This window comes from Salarias fasciatus, chromosome 8, assembly GCF_902148845.1.
Source record: "Salarias fasciatus chromosome 8, fSalaFa1.1, whole genome shotgun sequence".
NCBI lineage: Eukaryota > Metazoa > Chordata > Actinopteri > Blenniiformes > Blenniidae > Salarias > Salarias fasciatus.
Window position 1 is genome coordinate 7,371,109 of NC_043752.1, and position 20,014 is coordinate 7,391,122.

A 20,014-nucleotide genomic window follows, 5' to 3' on the forward strand; every position below is an offset into this window, starting at 1 on the left:
AAAATTAGTTCCAAACCCAAATCTTCTTAATGTATAAAAAATAAAATCCCATCTCACCCGATCAAACGCCTTTTCGGCATCAAGAGAAATAACTGCTTCAGATATACTGTTTTCAGATTGGTTATAAATTATATTTAATAAACGCCTAATATTAAAGAATGAATATTGATTTTTAATAAATCCTGTTTGATCAGGTGAGATGATGGATGGCAACACTTTCTTCAAACGATTTGCCAAAACTTTAGCGAGAATTTTTGTGTCTACGTTTAATAATGATATTGGACGATATGAACTACAGTTTAGGCTGTCTTTCTCTTTTTTTAGAATTTAAAGCAGTCACAAAGCACCCAGTCAATTCATAACAAGATGGTTTTGCCTTCCTTTGCTCACTGATTATTGAGGACAGGGATCTGGAGTCTTGGACAACCTGATATCAGGTTGGGATTCAAGTGTCTATGTGGCCCACTGCTCCTGATGCAGTGCATTCCATGAGAAGTAGCAATGGAAAAGACCAGGAGGCTGGTGTGAAATTACCAGTCGTCAAAAACAGACACTTCCTGTGACTTACTACGAACAGGTGATCTGTTGAAAGGGCCAGTAAAAGGGAAGGATGTTTATGGATATTGAAACTTCTATTTTGACTGACGAGGAAGCTGGAGTCCAATTACAAGTAGCCTAGATATGGCAGCAGGGAGTAAAAAAAGACCTCTCAAGACTTTGATCTGTTTGAAGGACCAATAGAAGGCAAGGATGGATACTGAAGCTTCGATTTCACTGAAATGGGCAGAACAGGTGAAAGTTCAAAAAACATTGGCTGGACTGAATTGGCTTTTTTGATGCAGGAGTAATGTTTATTTACTTTGAATTGCCAGTTTTTCGTATGCAGGAGTCTGAAGAGTATGCACTTGGTGAGTTTCTAACAGGAAAAGACATTTTCGCGTGTCTTTGCGTGTAGAGAAGCTAAAGCTAAAGAGCTAAAGCTAACCCTTAGAGACGCTAATGCATGGCGTATTTGTTTTGAAGCTCTGATTGGTTGAAGTAGCTGTCAGTCAAAGTCCACAGGGGGGGAGGCGGGATTTTCAGTGAAACAGAGTGTTTTCTCTTCCGGGTTTCAGAATTAGCCCCAGAATGTCTTTTATTTCACACAAAATGACTTTTCCTTAGCACCAAAAATAAACTATTACCATGTTAATGCCAAAGCTAGGGTTTGGACTAGCTAAAAAAGCCTGATACAGCCCCTTGAAGGTTTAGAAAAATACTTGGACTGTCAAAAATAACGCGTTAATTGCGCTAATTAATTTATGTAATTAATCTCATTAAAATTTTTAACACAGTTTAACGCATACGCATCATGACAAGCCTCACCTCTACCAGCGGGTGGCGGTAGTGCACCCGTATGGAATGCAAGCTGCCTGCAAGCTGCCAGCAACCGAAGAAGAAGAAGCCTCACCTCAGCCTCGGCTGATCGAGAAGCTTTTCCGGCACTACAGACTGTTTATCTGTTCCTTTATTACGGATTATTTAGAGAAAATTAAGCACATACACTGTCAGTACATTATCATTAAGTATTAAAGTTTATTTAGCCTTTTTTTTCTGTTTCTGTATCGCGGGGGCGGCGCCGGAGCGATTAGTTACTTTCACTTCTGTCTGCAGACCTTCTCCTCCCTCCAGACAGAGTCTGCTCTCTCTTTCCATGAGTTTTTCAGTCTTTCGGTGTCTTTAAGTGGAGCCATCAGGCTGGAGCTCCGTCTACTTTCACTTTTACCGTCAAGTTTTGTTTGCTGTGGCGCTCTGGCGCGTGCGTAGACTGCCGCGATCGCGCAACGCGGTCTCAAAATCTGGCTGTTGCGCGTACGTCCGCGGATCCTGGCAGACAGGAATTCATGATGATTTTTACGTCACGCGGACCAACGCACACCCACGCGGACATGTGAAGCATGGACGGGCAGCAGACAGGAGGCAAAGGAGGCCTGGTGTCAGTTCATTTATCAAAACAGAAGAAGACAGCAATATGGAGGGAGATAAGCTGGTTGGCCCCATGGATTCTACTTGTTTGATTAAAAAAATGTTGAATCAGTTTTCTGTTTTCCACACAAAAAGGAACACTGGCTAAGAATGTCCTGTTTAATTGTGCAAGAAAAAAATGTGGTATCTCTTAGTTTTACTTTTCTTGTGGTACAACATTTGTTACAGACCTGAAAATGTAACTCCTGCCAAAAGCCAACTTTAGAGGGACTGCAGAGGGAGCACTACACTACACACTGTTATGGTGTGCATGTTTTAGTTTTTTGAATATTTATTTTATTTGGAGCCTTAAATATAAAACACATCACGTTAAATATATATAATCATGTCCTGTCGTTTTTTTGTTAATGCAATACAGGAAAAAAGGGTATATTTCAGACATAGTTGGAAATTGTGATTATTTGTGATTAATCATGATTAATTAATTTGTAAGCTGTGATTAATCTGATTAAAAATGTTAATCATTTGACAGCCCTAAAAAATACTTTTGGGTTTGACTGAAGATGATGAGAGAATGTGGAAAGACTTTTTGTCACAGTTTTTCTTCCCAGAAAATTGGCCAAAAACCATTGTCACCAGAGGAGCAACTTGCGAATAGAAATACTTTGTCCGAGGCAAAAGGAGCGACTGACCCCTCCCTCCACTTGCAGTTTTTGTCCCTGTATTTCTGCTCCCTCTCATCCAACCATTCATATATTTCCACCTCTCCTATGTTACGGACATCTCAGATCTCACTCAAATCCAAATCAAAACTGCTCCTCCTTCTCACATCTGATAACTGCCGTCATCCATCTCTAGAATCTGTTGCTGGAACTCAGATTTTGAATATCTCAGCTCTGACCTCAACAGCTTCATTGAACCTCGTCCCCTTTCTAATCTGCACTTTCTATATTGGAGCAACTCAATTGAATCTCTCCGTACAGTTTCATCCTTCATCACAGCCCTCGTGAAATCAAAAGCAACCTCTTGTGGCTGAATGTGGATTTTCATCCATCCTCCTCCTCGATGTGAGTGCAGCTGTTGTCTTCTCTTCCTCGTTCATCTTCCTCCACAGATTAATATCAACTAGCACAGGGGTCGGCAATGAGATTTGGCGTTGGGCCACTTTTTTTGGGGGGGCAATTGAATCGCGGGTCGTGGGGGTGGGGCTCACGCACGCGTCCATCCACGGACCAGAGAGCAGGGGGCGGGAGGTTGGGGTTGGGGTTTTCATAGGGTGGGAGGGGGTTGTCGGGTGGCGGCAACGTAGGCATGCACCCACGGACCAGGGGGGAGAACCGTCAATTCGGGGTTCGTACGTCCACTCGCGGGCCCGGGGTAATGCGTGCGTGCACGCGTTTTGGAATCTACTCACGGGCTGGATTGGACGGTTCAGCGGGCTGCTAATTGCCGACCCCTGAACTAGAGTATCCAACCCCCGCCTGCGGAATGGTTAAGGTTGTGGCGGTCACACAAAGAGGAGTCAGACGAGGGATTCGGTGTAAGCGAGCTGCACTCACACACGCCAGTAACTGCCTGCATACCAGGAAGCCCCTTCGACAGGTGACTTCCGCCTTTATAAACCCCACCACTGGTCCACCATGGTGGGGAGGTGCGTAAAGCCTCGGGAGGGGGGCAGCGGACCAACCAAATCACACAAAGAGTCACACAAAGAGGAGTGTATAACTTTCCAGTGAGGGAAGAGATAGAAATATTTTTCTGTTAGCTTTATGAGAAAGATGCATATTTGTGTTTGATTATTCTTCATTATTTGCTCACACGTGTGGATGGTTAATCCGTGTGGGAGGGATTTGTGTATATAAGCTTGCCGTAAGGGGGCATGGTTTGTGATGCGTTCATTGGGAGGTTTTCATTCAAGAGTGCACACGGTGTCGGTGAGTTAAAAGTTAAGAACAATCATGGCATAATATGGCATAATATTTCATGACTGATGTGGAATTGTGGGGTTTGTTTCAGGTTTGCAACCTGCAAGATCATCAGAGACTCTTGGAGAGAGTTGGAGTTTATATTTCACAACCTAGTAGTGCAAGAACGGGGAGCAGGCTATGTGGTGTGGCTGAGTGTCTTTCCCATATGCATGTGTGAAAATAAACGTGTTGATCGAAGAGTTACATCCGCCGTGCATTCTTGGCAGCCCTTCCAGAGGGCAGTTCGCTAATTACAGCAGGTAGTTAGTCGAAATCTGGACAAGGAGTCCGACGAGGGATTCGGTGTAAGCGAGCTGCACTCACACACGCCAGTAACTGCCTGCATACCAGGAAGCCCCACTGACAGGTGACTTCGGCCTTTATAAACCCCACCACCGGTCCACCATAGTGGGGAGGTGCGTAAAGCCTCGGGAGGGGGGCAGCGGACCAACCAAATCCAGATGAACATAGTCAAACCTCCGCTCAGGCACAAAAAATGGTTCCAGCGGGGCCTTAGTATGGCAGTGAATCTTGGCCCTCTGACACGCCACGCAGGAGGCTGCCCTGAGGTCCTTCCTGAGACCCGGCCAGATGAACCTCGGCCCCACAAGCTTCACCGACGCCCTCACTCCAGGGTGCGACAACGCGTGGATGATGTCGAACACCTGCCGGCGCAAGCCTGCTGGTATCATAGGGCGGGGCTGTCCTGTGGAGACGTCACACAGGATCGTAGCCCCATTCCCTTGGAATGAAACGTCCTCCAACTGCAACCCTGTGGCGGCCGTCCTGTGCGCCTGGATCTCGCCATCAGCCCACTGGTCAGTGGCCATAGCAGCGTAATCCAGCCCCAGCTGCACAGAGCCCACATGCGCTCTGGAGAGGCAGTCAGGCACCACATTGCTTTTACCAGCTACATGTCAAATGTCTGTGGTAAACTCCGAGATGGCAGAGAGGTGGCGCTGTTGTCTGGCAGACCATCGCTCACTGGTCTTGGACATGGCGAAGGTGAGGGGTTTGTGGTCCACAAACACTGTGAACTGCCGCCCCTCCAGCAGGAACCGAAAATGGTGAACAGGGAGGAAAAGGGCCAAAAGTTCTCGGTCAAACGTGCTGTACCTCTTCTCGCTGTCACACAGCTGCTTAGTGAAAAATGCCGTTGGCTGCCAGGCTCCATTAACCCACTGCTCACACACTGCACCCACTGCGTAGTCCGAAGCGTCCGTGGTGAGTGCGACCGGCACTGTCGGTGACGGATGTGCCAACATAGCAGCGTTGGACAGCACAGCCTTGGTGTCCTCAAAACCTTGGATCCTCTCCGGCAACCAGACCACATCCTGTCCAGCCTTGCCTCCCTTTAAAACTTCATATAGGGGGCGCATCAGATGAGCTGCGTTCTTGATGAAACGGTTGTAAAAGTTCACATCCCGAGAAATTCTTGCAGCCATTTGATGGTGCGAGGACGAGGAAAAGTGGAGATCCACTTTAGCAGGCAAAGGAACCACCCCGCGAGAGGAGACGCGGTGGCCCAGAAACTAGATCTTTGAGAGCCCAAACTGACATGTAGCTGGGTTAATGATCAACCCATGCTTGCGAAGCCTCTCAAAGAGCTGTCACAGGTGTAACAGGTGCTCCTCAGCCAAGGCACTGGCCACCAGGATGTCATCCAGGTACACAAACAAGAAAGACAAATCCTTCAACACCGAGTCCATTAACCTGTGCCGCGCCCTTAAATCCAAATGGCATCCGCAGGAACTCAAATAGACCAAACGGTGTGATTAATGCAGCCTTAGCCAGGTGGTACGTGGTGGTAGCCCCTCACTAAATCCACCTGGGAAAAAATAGCTTTCCCCGCCAGGTGGACCGAGAAATCCTGGATATGCGGAATGGGCTACCGATCGTGCTTGGTGACATCATTAAGGTGCCGAAAATCGCCACACGGCTGCCATCTGCCATCTGACTTCGGGATCATGTGCAAAGGTGAGGCCCACGGGCTGTCAGAGCACCGCACAATCCCCAGCTGCTTCATTGTGGCAAACTCCTCCTTGGCGATTGCCAGCTTCGCTGCATCCAGGCGGCAAGGACGTGCAAAAACCGGCGGCCTGACCGTGGGAATGTAATGCTCCACTTCGTGTTTAACGATTGAAGCTGAGAAAGCGGGGACAGTCAGATCGGGGAACTCTGCCAGAAGCCGCTGATATACATCCCCAGAGTATAGAATGTTCACGAGGGACAACGACCCCCCCCTTCACCAAGGTGCACGGATACAAGGAAAAAGAGAGCGCGTCCACCTGCGGCGGTTCACCATGTCCACTAATAAACCATGCGCGCACAGGAAATCAGCCCCCAGGATCGGCACAGACAAAGCAGCCACGTCAAAGTCCCAACCAAACCGGCGACTGTCAAAACATGCAGTCACGAACCTGGTGCCAAATGTGCGTATCGGAGTTCCATTGGCGGCATCCAGCTGCGGGCCCTTCTCACCGCTGGTTCTGTCGATGTTGGAAGCTGGTATAATACTCCGTTGTGTGCCCGTGTCAACGAGGAACCATCTCCCTGACACAGCGTCGTTAACAAACAGCAGCTTGTTAGTATACCCAGCGCTCACTGCCGCTACTGAGCGCTGGGCTTGCCTTTTCCCTGCACCAGGAATGTGCTCGGCGGTGTGCAGCACCTCGCCCAGGAGCCAAAACGCCAGTGAAAAAAACACAGCGTGCTGTCCTCCTTACGCTGATCCCTCACGGCAGTGACTGCAGCCGGTGTGTCCTCCTCCGGCCGGTGCTGTCGCCCCGGCGGTCACGCAGCTTGGACACCGAGCGCACGTGATGCAAGCAGGATCCTGTCGGCCTCCTCCGCCAGACCCCGGTAGTCCTTCGTGCGTAACAGCGGCGAAGTGGCCAAACCGGTGCGCACAGGAGCCTGCAGCTGACACAGGAACAGGTGAACGAAGAGGAATGATGTGTCGCCAGACCCCAACAGCACCAACGTGCTCTCCATCAACTCCGTCGGTTTTCCGTCACCCAACCCGTTTAAGGGATAACAATCACTCTGCGCGCTCCGCATCCGACAGCTGGAACAAACGGAGGAGCTGCACCTTCAGTGCTCGTACTTGTCCTGGGCTGGCGGATCCCGCAAGAACCCCATCACACGGCAGGTGGTGGATGAATCCAGAGCCACCACCATGTAATAGTACCGTGTTTCATCAGCCGTGATGCCTCTCAGCTGGAACTGGGCCTCGACGTGATGAAACCACGGTTCTGCATCGTGCTGCCAAAACTCCGGCAGCTTGATCGCCGCAGTGTACATGGGAGTGGTCTGAGCTTCTTCACGGGCACCCGACTCCACAGACATGCTGCTCGAACATCCAGGGTCACCAATGTGGCGGTCGCAGAAAGAGGAGTCAGACGAGGGATTCGGTGTGAGCAGAGTTTATTCCCTTACACATGTCAGTAACTGCTGGCTGCACACAACTGGTGCACACACCTCCCCCACGTCAGCAAGCCCCGCCCCTTCTAATGTAGGAAACCCAACAGCTACACAGACACCACAAGGTCATGCTTCTCTGGTCACACCACACAATCTTTTATATCTCAGCCATCTCCCCTCTCCTCTGGTGTCTCCCAGGGCTCTGTGCTTGGTTCCATCCTATTAATCGTCAACCGCCCCAACCACCATCACCCCACAGGCCATGTTTTCGTTCAATAAAACTTGTAGAAAATATCCTGTCATTTCTGAAGGAAGGGATAAACTCAACATGAAAAGGCCTCATTGGAAAGTAAAAAGAACATTTATCTGTTCTTCGTAGATTGGTTCATGAACACAACGATCATGACTTAATTGGAAAGCAAGTCAGCAGGAGAGGAAAGAAAAGTCTGCATCTGGCTACAGATCACTGAGAGACGTTTTACATTAAGAGTAAAAGAAAAACATGCACAATAAGCACAGTAGTTACAACAGATTTGAAAAAGTTCTGTTTGGACTTACAGTTCTCACCTCTTGATGCCTTTCCTCTAATCTCCTGGATATGTCAACAGATCTCTTCATTGGTGCAATGTGAACTTTCATCCTCACTGTTCAAACTGTCCATTTATAAATAAACAAAAGTAACTGGATCATCTCAGACAGACGAAATTAAACAGTGCCACTGGTCTTTGGAAGTGTTTGAGGTAAACTGATTATCTGTTTTGAGTCCCATTTGATAGTTTTGGTGAGTTAATATACTTTTAATTGATGTTATCATTAAAATTGTTTTTATTCAAATATGTTCAATTTAAAAATATATACAGGCCAAGAACAAGTGAAGATCTTTACACTGGGAGTCACCAAGAGTTAATTTAACCGTTTTCAGTTCTTGCTCAATAACCAAGTTATTCATTTTGAAGATTTGTTCATGCGATTGTGTGAAAACAGTTTCTTTACTCAGTCCAGCTACCCTGACATTGCCAGGCAATTTGTCAAAAAGATGTTGTAATATACTTCTTATAACTGATCAGTAATTATATGAAATGGAATGGAGGGACACCAGTAACTTGTGCTACATGATACATTGCTGGTTCTTAATCTTTACAGGGACTTTATGTTTTTCAGTGCAACGAGTTGAACGAAGGTCTTTTGTCTTATTTGATCAGCAGCACATAAGAATTTGTTTAGACAGTTTTTTGGGTCTCGTTTCCTCCATGACGACAAGAAGAAGAAGAGGAGATCAACATGGGGCAAGACTCATCATATCAACCGCAGCCAGTCGACTACACCAGATTTGTCAATAGACTGCTGTCTCCAGACCACTGGGAGGGTTTTGGAATTGACAGGTTGGCAAGTTGGCATAAAAAAATTAAAAAAAAAAAAATCTGTCAATTTTAGGTTTCACAGAATATTTTGTTAATTATTTTGACACATTTTGACCACAATTTGAATGAAGACATGTCAAAGCTGCATAATTAATGTTCATATGAAAGTAATTATGATGAAAATATCTAACAAGCTGACATCTCCTCTCAGTTCCCTGCAGAGATTCTCTGGACTCAACTCAACTGCAGAGCTAAATGCTTACAGAGACCAGGTCTTGTATAAAGTGGAATTGACAGATATTGGAAGTCCTGTGGAAAGACTGGGTCAAGCATTGAGTGGCTTTGCAGCGGTGCCTCATGCTGTGGGACTGGGGGCTCTCGTCATTTCTCTGATCTTGGAGATAGTTGGAAAGACCATGAAGAAAAAGACCATGGGAACAGCTGAGATGATAGAGAGGGTGTTTGCCCATGAGAAAGCCAGAGAGGTGAGAACTTTCAAGTCTTTGCAGTAATAAACCCATATTTTGAGCTTGTCACACAACATAGTATGATAATTGACCAGCAGTTAAGTTGGAAAGGTTAAAACTCCGTAAATAAACAGAATCAGCTGATTAATTAATTTTTGGTTAATTATTCATGTGGGATTTCTTCATTGCCCCAATCTCATGTCAGCATGAACAAAGCTGAGACCCAGTTCAAAGTTCAGCCCGTAAGAATTAAGTAACCACCAGTGAATAGCAAATGAAGTAAATGTCAGGAACACACAATAACTTAGAGTAAATGTTGAGTACGCTGTTGATCATGCAGCAAGCAAATGTTTGATTTGAGAATGAACCCTGATTAAATTCATAAATACACTACGATTCCTCATCATCTCTAGTCAAGGTTGAAATACTACTGAGGGAGCAGCTGCTCATCCACAGCTCTCAATCAATCACAATTTATTGTCTGATATTTCCAAATGCTTATTCAATTCAATTCAGTCAATCAAAAAACATAGCTTGATGTTGCACAACTTCTATTCACATTTACACAAATGTTGTGAAGATGTGCCATTTCCAAGAAATCCACTGACACTGACATAGAAATGGCAGAGACCCTAACAATGTAGTAAATATTTCAGGCCACTAGTAGGAACTGTTGGTTTTTTCTGTAGTTTCCTCAGGGGGGTCCTTCACACCGGGAGTTGGTCCTGGTCCAACGCTGGGGTTACTGTGCCCGGGTACTCTGGTCATGGCTGGCCTGGGGGCTCCACACTTTGGTGTGCGAGTTCCCTTGGTCTGTCGGGGTCGGGGGTCGGGCGCTGGAGCCCCAGTTTTAATTGACCCTCGACTTACCATGAGACTTACCCACGAGATTTACCATTTCTCACTCAGTCTATCAAAAAACACCCCTGTTTCAAAAACCCCACAATATCATCGGCTCTGACAGCCTGGTGGAAATTTCACAGTATCACTGACTCCACTCTGGCACCGTCACTCTTCACCCCCATCTGGCACAACCCGGACTTCACCAGCAATAAACAACCATTACACTTAAGCACCTGGGCAGATAAAGGGATCACTCACCTCAAACACATCTTCAACAATAACACCCTGGTCCCATTCCCGCTTCTGGTCCAGAAGTTCGGCATCAGGAGCCAACAGTTTTTACAATACCTACAGGTTTCATCATCCATCCAATCAGCAATGAAAAACAGAAACATAAACCTAGACCTCCCCCCTTCAGCTTCTACCCTCATTAATACCTCCTCTTCAAAAAAACTCTTATCTAAAATATCCAAGTTAATTTCACAGACCGATACAATATCATCTATACCTTCAGAAAAATGGCAAACAGATCTCACAATTGCTCCTGATGCCGACTTCTGGCCCCAAATCTGCAAGAACATTTTCCTCATGACAAAAAATGCCAACCTACAACTCATCCAATACAAAATCATTCATAGAACACATCTGACTGGACAAAAAATGCAAAAAATGGGCTTCTCATCATCCGATAACTGTTCACACTGCACAGAAAACTGCACAGATACCTACATTCATGCAACCTGGCACTGCACACCTGTCCACCACTTCTGGAAAAACATTACAGACATCCTGTCACAAATCATGGGCTGCCACATCCCACTTTCCCCCACCCTCTGTTTATTAGGAGACCTATCTACATTAAAACTTGATTATACACAAAACCGTTTACTTCTCGTGGCGCTAGCTGTTGCCAAGAAAACTATCCTCGTGAACTGGAAATCACGGAACTCCATACATATTACACACTGGAAAAACCTCCTCATCGACTACATCTCTCTAGAAAATACAAACTCCTCTGATACCCCCCACAACCCCATCTGGCAAACATTCATTAACTTTCTGCAATCATGACCCACAGCAAACCACTCTCACATAGCATACATATTGTTGTTTTGTTATTGTTGTTGTTATTGTTATTGTTGTTGTTATTGTTGTTCTTATTATTGTTATTGTTGTTCCTATTGTTGTTCCTATTGTTGTTATCATTGTTGTTGTTGTGATTGTTGTTGTTATATTGTGGTTGTTCTTGGTGGCAGAGCTCTGTTGCTGTTATTATTGAGGTTTTGATTATTTGGGTTTTGTTTTCTTTACAATTGTTTGTGTATGTATGTATTGTGCACATGTGTGAATGTATGTATGTATGCAGGTATAGATATGTATGTGTATCTATATGTGGAAAAAAGGGGTGACCGTATATGTTTTTCTGTTATGCACACACACACACACACACACACACACACACACACACACACACACACACACACACACACACCAAATAGCTTACTCATTAGTTGTTTAGTTTCTTTTTGTTGTTGTTGTTTTGTTTTTTTGTTTTTGTTGTTGTTGTTGTTGTTGTTGTTGTTTTGTTTTGATTCCTCTCTGTTTTCTGTTGTGGCTTGTCGTGTTGCATGTTTCTGTCTATCTGTATAGTTTGTTCATGTTTGCAATTAAAAAAAAAAAAAAAAAAAAAAAAAAAAAAAAAAATTGACCCTCGACTTCCCTTGGTGTGGGGGGCCCCACTGCTGGCGTTTTCCCTAAGATGCTCAGTGCCATGCCATGTCGCCTCTGTTCTGTGCGAATTAATGGTAGAGTGTGAGTGTGAGTGTGAGTGTGAGTGTGTGAGTGTGTGTGTGGTGCATGGTGCTGTTTAATGGCGCGGTTTTTATTCTTTTTGTTTTTATGACTGTTTTTAATGTTCAGCACTTTGCGTTGTTTTTATTAATATGAAAAGTGCTATATAAATAAAATCTGATTTGATTTGATTTAGTGAATACACACTCAAATATGCGCTACACATTAACAATCTTGTCTACACAGACGTTCGCATGGACAGTCTACAAATATGGTTGACTTGATAAAACCAAGTCTGAGGGCAATATGGACTTTGAGTCGTGACCCTCCGGAGGCCACCATTGTTGTTTTGTCTAGAACAAATATTTAATACTGCTGATGGGTGCATTTGCAGTGGCACTGGTTTTGAAAATGTGTGTTTTCATCTATTTTCATGGAATTGGAGGGTTTTCAAAAAGTGGCATATTCAGTGGCTCTGCAAACAGAAAATCAAAATGCAGTGAAAGTTTTAAATATTCACTTGAAGACACCATTTCTCCACATTGTTTCAGACATCAAATGGCAATTATATATATATATATATATATATATATATATATATATATATATATATATTTACACTGTATATATTTAAATATAGGTCAATTTTACATCCAGAGACTTCAGAGTTGTTCTTGTATGGTCACATCTGTCTTAGCTACATGATTTCTGTTCAGCAATTCTAATCATCTTGGTGAATTATGTTCTGTAATTTTCAATACTCTTATTGTCATCTGTGAAGGTCCGAGACTTGATGGAGGAGTATCTAAGACGTCTCCAGATCAACTTGGGGCACGGACAGCTTCAGTTAGCTTCAACCCAACAATTAGAGGCAGATCTCAGTGTCCAGCTCACACGGCTCAAGGTGCAAACCAGTGGAGTTCTTTGATCTGCATTTGAAAGATGATCGCAAGCTTTCAGTCTTTGCACATATGTATTAATACTCTGAAACTGTGTATTTATCTTTACTTGTAAAGAATTCCATGCTGGTGGACGGACACATGAACACTCGGTCTCTAAAGCAGTGGGTGAACGGAGCTGCTTTCCACACCCAGATGTTGATCCATGAGGCTCGACTACAGGGGGCAGCTGGATCCAGAGCCATTCAAGCAGCAAGACTCTACCAGCAAGACATCAATGTCCTTCTGAACAAATACAAGAAGTATGTCCCCACTGTTATTAAGTTCACTTATAACCCTGCTATCTGTATGGACTGCCAATTTTTAGATCCGTTTTGTACAGTGGTGTTTCATGAACAAACACATGAATTTAGTAAGTGTGCCCACAACACAAACAAAGATGAATTAGTTGAGGCACTTTTTTCTGATCCGCGGATTACTTGGGCAGATTCTTATTTTTCAACCGTAGAAGCGACCATTCCAACACTTGTGCGCCAAAAGGATGATTTTTATGTCAGGATCTAAACTCGGCCTCCTGGAAAGAATCAGAAAAGCAGGCTGCTGTGGAAAAAGGAGCAGCAGAAGTTAAAGTTATAAGAACCCTCAGTACAATAGTGACACCACTGGAAGTCAGACCAATGTGACCACATTTGGTCTAGTGGGTGTTGTTATGGATGTTGAGGCCAATGTAATATAAAACATCAACAGTTCAACCAATTATTTCTTTCTTCTTATTATTAACAGTCTCTTTGTCCTGATGCTGAAAGCAGATAATGTCAGATATGCTTCTTCCAGGCCAACTTTTGACAGTCTTTCTTCTAAGAGATCTGACAACTGTTTATTTATCCAAGTTCACACACATATGATCCACAGATCATGTGCTGCAGTACTGTCGGCCACAAGGACCAGTGCTGAGTCGCTCTGACCAGCAGTAAACTTCACAACACTGCCCCAACAGGTATTCAGTGGTATTGCTGTTATCTCTGGAGCTGCATATCAAATTGCACAATTAATGAACACTACAGATGGACAGAAGGCAACCCCACTCACTGCTGTGTCATTTTGAAGTAATTATTTCATGTGCTTTTCAAATTTTTTGACTCATGAGTTTCCATGACTTTTTTGTGTTCTGTTTGTTTGATTCATGCTTCAGCCCTCACATTAAACGTTTGACCACTGAACGTGTCCTTGTGCTGTGTTCATGGTAATCACCCTGCAGCAGGAAGCTGTTTCATGGATCGTAGTTTTTCATCCAAGAAAAACTGTCTGCTCTATTTAAAGCAGTCACAAAGCACCCAGTCAATTTATAACAAGATGGCTTTGCCTTCCTGTGCTCATTGATTATTAAGGACAAGGATTTGTGGTCTTGGACAAGCTGATATCAGGTCAGGATTCAAGTGTCTTTGTGGCCCACTGCTCCTGATGCAGTGCATTTCATGAGAAGTGGCGATGGAAAAGGCCAGGAGGCTGGCTTCAAATTACAAGTAGTCAGAAAAAGACACTTCCTGGGACTTACTACGAACAGGTGATCTGTTGAAAGGGTCAGTACAAGGGAAGGATGTTTACAGATTTTAAAAATTCTATTTTTTTAATGAGGAAGCTGGAGTTCAATTACAAGTAGACATGGTAGCAGGAAGTGAAAAAGAGACTTCTTGGGAGTTTAATCTGTTTGAAGGATCTGTTTGAAGGACCAATACAAGGCAAGGATGGCTCCTGAGGATTCGATTAGACCGAAATGGGCAGAACAGGTGAAAGTTAAAAAAATATTGACTGGACTGCAATTGGATTTTTTGATACAGGAGTAATGTTTTTTTCCTTTGAATTGCCAGTTTTTCATACACTGTCTTGCCTTCAGGTGAAAGTAGAACTGCCTGATTGTTTCATTATATAAATACCTCAAATGTTCTTCTGTTAATTTAACAGACTGAAACATCAACAGAAAACTTGAACGCAGAAACATCTTCTTCGTGTTTTTGTAGAAAACATAAAGTGCTGCCCCCATGACCCGGCCCCGGATAATCTGTGGAAAATGGATGGATGGATGGATGGATGGATGGAAGTTAAGAACAGTCAATGAGAGTCGTTAAAATTATGTGATGTCCAAAATCCGTAGCTTCAAAAAGTCAAGTTTTTATTTTTTGTACTGCATGAATCACATTGTGCTTCACTGGTTCTACTTCGTGTGGTGCTTAGCCACCTACGGGCTTCGCTATTGGTACCCTCCTTTAGCGCCAGCCAGACACAGACAGATCAAAAAAAGTTACCGTGACAATCATGTCTGGGCGCTTTCACATGCCCCGCCCCACTCCAAGGGGATATGACCGAGCGGCTCCGTACAATCTCCCTTTTTCTTTTTCCCAGCCTGAGATAAGATCATTCCTCGATTAAAGAAAAAGACAAAGATGGACAAGCCGGCCCGAATCAAGTCGCCATCCAGCGTTGAGCTCTTCACCGCAGCTGCAAGACTATGCTGCACAAGAGGGGCCGACACAACCGCTGCTTCTGAGGTAAGCCTCTAGCTCAGCGTGCTTCCTGGTCGGCCTGCCTCCTTCTTCCCGCTGGAAGAATTTGAGTGCCCAGCTGCCTTCATTGGAGCCGTGTCTCCCACTTCCGCACCACGAACCGGGGGAGCGTCTCACGGCTCTGTTCACCGCAGCCTCCCATGGGCGGCGAGCGCGCGAAACGTAACAAGGTTCCGGCGTCACGTAGGCCTCATCCCAATCGCTCCTCTAACGTAATATATGTAATAGGCTGTCAGGTCTGTTTCATCACTAAAGAGCAATCCTACTTGCACCAACTGATCGTGCCACCGCTACAGAGGCGCACTGAGCTCAACAGAGGTGTCTCCTCTTTGGCCGCTACACGGGAGAAGCACCGGACAAGGACGGGACAAGGCCGGACAAGGGTTGGAAGGACACCTGACTTCTCCTCCCACCCCTAGCTGAGGCCGCGCATGGCCAATTCCAGGGAGGGAGGGAGGGAGCCCCCCCGCTTCTGCACTCAGAGACGGCGGGCGGGCCGGAGTTTCTGGATGTGAACGCGGTGCAGCCAGTGACGCTTCACTTCCACATATGGAAAGACATGCTGGGCCCACTCTCAGGACGCTGAGAAACAGTCACGCCTTGCGGTTTGCACGTCTCACCCCTCACCTACGCCGAGCTCGCGGCGGAGCCGGGGAAGATATAACGTTCACTCCCTGCCGTCATGATTGGAGTGCCAGGACGGCCGGGGATGTTGTGGCCGCGTCCAAGCGTCCCGGGCCCTCTGAAGCACACAATTCCTCGCATCATGTCATGTTCGCACTGCAGAGGTGTGCTGAGCACGGCTGTGGCCTCTTCTCCTCCACGGCTGCTGCTCCACCTGCGGTCACCTGCCGATGTGTGACGCGGAGCATCTTGGCTGCTGGGGATGCTGTGGCCATGGCCAAGCGTCCCGGGATCTCTAATGAGTGCAATTCCTGGCATCACACCGTGCTGAGCCCGGTTGTAGCCTTGCCATTTTCCCGACGGCCACCCCACCAGTGGTGTCTCACCGTCGCATGATGCGGAGCACCTGGGTTGCCGGCCGAGGATGCTGTGGCTGCGGCCAAGTGTCCCAGGGCCTCTAAAGAGCACAATTTCTTGCACCACACTGTGCTCGCACTACAAGGATGTGCTGAGCGCTGTGGTGGCCTCTCCTCTTTCACTGCGGCCACCCCACGCATGGTCGTTTCAGCCCCTCGTGTTGCGCTCATTCCATGGAGGTGTATTGTGCTTGACGCGGCTGCTCTCACATCTGCTCCGGCGGTGGCGGCTTGCTCGACCGCCGGCGCACACAGGGCGCAGAAGAGGGGCGCCTCTGGTGACGCAGCAACTGTTCACAAGCGTGTCAAACTGGTTTCCACGGGGATGTATTATGGCCCCCATTCGTGCTGGTTGGCTGTTTACCGGCTAGGATTGCTGAACATCCTTTCCCTGCGCCTCTCACCCACCCTCCTCCTACAGGTTCAAAATAGGAGTGGGGAAGACTTTGAAGGCGCCGGGACTGTGACTGACAGCCCCCCTGTAGTGGGAAAGCTTGGTGCTGCCTTCCCGCTGCCCAGGGTTTTCAGCGGGGTTGGTGGCCCTACGCGGCTTGGGACCACGCCCCCTTCACCTGCTTTGGCTGCCCCTGAGCGCCGGGGACCGGCCGAGCGGCAGGCTTCCCCGCCGCCTCCGGATCTACGCCACAAGCAGCCCTTTTGTGACAGGCCCCCCACCTCTTTGTTCCAAGAGGGCGAGCAGGCCAGGGCTCCTGGACGTGAACGCGGTGCAACCACTGACACGTCACTTTCACGCATGGCGGGAAATGCTGGGTCCACTCTCACCCTGGTTGTCCAGGATGGTGAGGAGCGGTTACGCCCTTCAGTTTGTAAGCCGTCCTCCTCCTTTCTATGGGATCCTCCGCACGTGGCTCATTTGCCCCTCGGTGACAGCCGCGCTTAGGAAGGAGGTGTCTTCACTCCAACGCCGGGGCACGATGACGGAGTTGAGTGAGGAGGAGGTGCACTCGGGCTTCTACTCCCCTTATTTCCTGGTTCCAAGAAACAAGGGGGAGTAAGACTCATTCTAGACTTACACATCCTCAACACTCACGTGGCCACCAGCAGGTTCCGCATGCTGACTTTCAAACAACTCCTGGAAAGCGTCCACCCTGGGGATTAGATGATGTTGATCGACCTCAGGGACGCCTATTTTTATATCCCCATCTTGATGAGGCACAGGAAGTTCCGCAGGTTTGCCATTGAAGACCGGTGTTTTCAGTATGACCCACGTCACCACGTCAAACGCCTTGGGTTTGTGGTGAACGAGGACAAGAGCACGCTTCTTCCAGCCCAGCAGATGATGTATCTGGGCCTGGAACTGGACGCTGTGACCATGAGGGCTCGTCTCTCCAAGGAGAGGTGGAGCTCACTCCTGTCTCTACTACGGGCCCTGGTTGCATCACCTGTGGTACGGGGCCGCCAGGCAAGGGCCGTTCTGGGAATGATGGCTGCGGCCCACCCCGTGGTGCACCGAGGTCTCCTTCATATGCGCAGGCTCCAGAGATGGTTCCAGAGATGGAGTCCTATCCTCAGTGCAGGACAAGCACAGGAAGGTCTTGATTCCACCGCAGGCGAGCGAGGACCTCCAGTTCTGGCTGGACCCAGTTCTTCTCCAGCACAGAGTCCCCATAGGCTGCGTCACGCATCACGTCGAGGTGTTCAGGGATGCGTCGCTCGCAGGTTGGGGAGGCACTCTAGGCCACTCCACAGTGGGCGGTGTCTGGGAGTCCTAACCCACTCACAACAATGTGTTGGAAATGACTGCGGTGCAGCAGGTGCTACTTCATTTCCAGCCCAGGCTGCGGATCAACCATGTGTTGGTCAGGTCAGACAAGACCACGGTGGTGGCCTACCTGAACAGACAGAGGAGGACCAGATCCCCTCCCCTGCATCGCAAGGCGGTGGAGATTCTGCTATGGGCAGATCTGCAGTTGTCTTCTCTGAGAGCGCGACACGTGCCAGGGGCACTCAGTGTCGGCGTGGACAGGATGTCTCGGGGAGGCCCCCCCTGTGACCGACCTTTTCACCAGTGCAGAGAATGCACAGTGCCCACTCTGGTTCTCGCTCAGGTTGTCAGACCAACCCCCTCTCAGGATAGATGCTTTGGCTCACGGGGTCTGGCCCGGGCCTCCTGTACGCCTTCCCTCCGACCCACCTCTTAACCCCTTTGCTGCACAGGTTGAGGTTGCAGGGCTTTCATATCCTAGTGGTAGGCCCAGACAACTCGAGCGCCAGGTGGTTTCCGGACCTGGTACAGCTGGCAGTTGGGGATCCCTGGCCGATCCCCGATGAGCCCGATGCTGTACTCCAAGCGGGGGAGCCCTGCGGTCCCGCCCTGTCTTGGGCAGGAGACTCCTGGTTTGGATGCTGAGAGGGTGAGACTAGCGGGGCTAGATCTCCCCCTGGCCGGTGTTGGCCACTATCCAGAGTGCCAGGGCCCCCTCTACTGTCAACGGGGTGAGTATGTTGTGTTTGTTAAAATAGTCATAGAGTCTTTTATAAACTATCTTTTCCATAATTTTGGAGAAAGCTGGCAAAATTGCGATAGGACGATACTGCTGCAGATTGTTTTTATCTCCAGATTTAAATACTGGAATGATTTTAGCGATTTTGGCCATCTTTGGTACCACTCCGTGCTGAAGTGAAAGATTGATGCAATAAACAAGTGGATCTACAATGTCGCTAACAATGAATTTTATTATTTTGCTGCTAATGCCATCAACTCCTTCTGTGTGGGAGCTTTTCATACCGAGTATAATTTGTGTTACTTCTAAGTTGTTGGTGGGTGAAAGAAAGAAAGAGTTGGGATAATTCCCAGTGAGGTACTGATGGTAGGTGGCGCCCCCTTGTGGGCTTATGTTTTTTGATAAAGTCTCACCAATACAACTAAAATACTCATTGAAACACGTCGCAAGGTCACCAACACTGGGATCACCGTTTTTTTGGAACACTGTGGTGTCAGGGAGGACATTTGGTTTATGGCCCCGGCTGAGGACTTCGTTGAGCACTTTCCAGCATTGCTTTTGATCACCGCAAGAAGCCTTGAAACGCTCGGTGTGGTGGTTGCGTTTACTCATTTTGATCACTTTAGTTAGTTTATTTCGATACTTACTGTATTTAATTTTATTTTCTTCAGAAGGGTCCTTTATATAGTTTTTGTACAAAGCATTTTTCTTTTTGATCGAAGTCATAATTCCTTTAGTCAGCCAGTTTTTCTTGTCCCCGTGATTTCTTTTTAGTGTCTTTTCGGGAATGCACAATTTTATACTCTCACCTAATTCCTGAATCAGAGCATAATATGCTGCATCAGGACATTTACACTCATACACTGAGTTCCAAGATTTATTTTTTAGATTATTGGATAGTTTACTTAAGTTTCTCTTAGTTAATGCTTTTGCTTTGTTTTTTGTATGAGGTTTGTCATTTTTAGTAGTAAGATCTGCGAGAAGAATGATAGGGAAATGATCTGTAATATCAGATAATATCACACCCGAGTTAAAGCTAGTATTTTGAATATTAGTTATGATGTTGTCAATAATGGACTTACTGGAGTCTTTTTCTCTAGTGTATGTGTTTATTGTGGGGTAAAAAGAAGAGGAATAAAGAGAATTTAAGAAGTCTTTTTTTTCCAGAATTGTCTTTGGCTAAATTTATATTGAAATCTCCAAGAATGAAGCAATTTTTGTTGGAATTATTT